This window comes from Brassica oleracea, unplaced genomic scaffold (assembly GCF_000695525.1).
Source record: "Brassica oleracea var. oleracea cultivar TO1000 unplaced genomic scaffold, BOL UnpScaffold16487, whole genome shotgun sequence".
Classification (NCBI taxonomy): domain Eukaryota; kingdom Viridiplantae; phylum Streptophyta; class Magnoliopsida; order Brassicales; family Brassicaceae; genus Brassica; species Brassica oleracea.
The window spans coordinates 1-408 of NW_013633005.1; the positions used below are offsets into that span (position 1 = coordinate 1).

The 408-nt window shown below is 44.1% G+C and overlaps 1 long non-coding RNA gene across 1 annotated transcript; it reads left to right on the forward strand.

The window, feature by feature from the left end:
- Positions 1-6: 6 nt before the first annotated feature.
- Positions 7-396, forward strand: LOC106322344. Its single transcript, XR_001266364.1, has 2 exons — positions 7-278; positions 355-396. It is a non-coding gene; the product is annotated as an uncharacterized LOC106322344 (long non-coding RNA).
- Positions 397-408: the final 12 nt, after the last annotated feature.

Consider the following 408-nt stretch of genomic DNA (forward strand, 5'->3'; position numbering starts at 1 on the left):
GAGAAGGTGACTATTGGGTTCCTCTGTTTTCCCCTGTTTCAACCCTAATTCCCCAGAAAATTCGATCTTTCCTTGCTTCTTTCCCTGAGATAATTCTGGGTTTGCGGCTCTGACTCCGTTGGATTAAAGGGTTTTCTTCAAAGACGCATTTTGGTTTCGATAGAGGATAAAAGTTTCCTCTTTTGAGTCGGCTTTGGGGTTGATGGAGGCTCGTGTGGGGAACAAGTTTCGGCTCGGACGCAAAATCGGGAGCGGTTCTTTTGGAGAGATCCATCTCGGTTCGTCTTTTACTCCCAAGTCATTCCGTTCACATCATGTTCTTGATATTTTCTCAATCCCTTTTCTTGTATTTAGGTACTCATCTTCAAACGAATGAAGAAGTCGCCATCAAGCTTGTGAGTTCTTGCT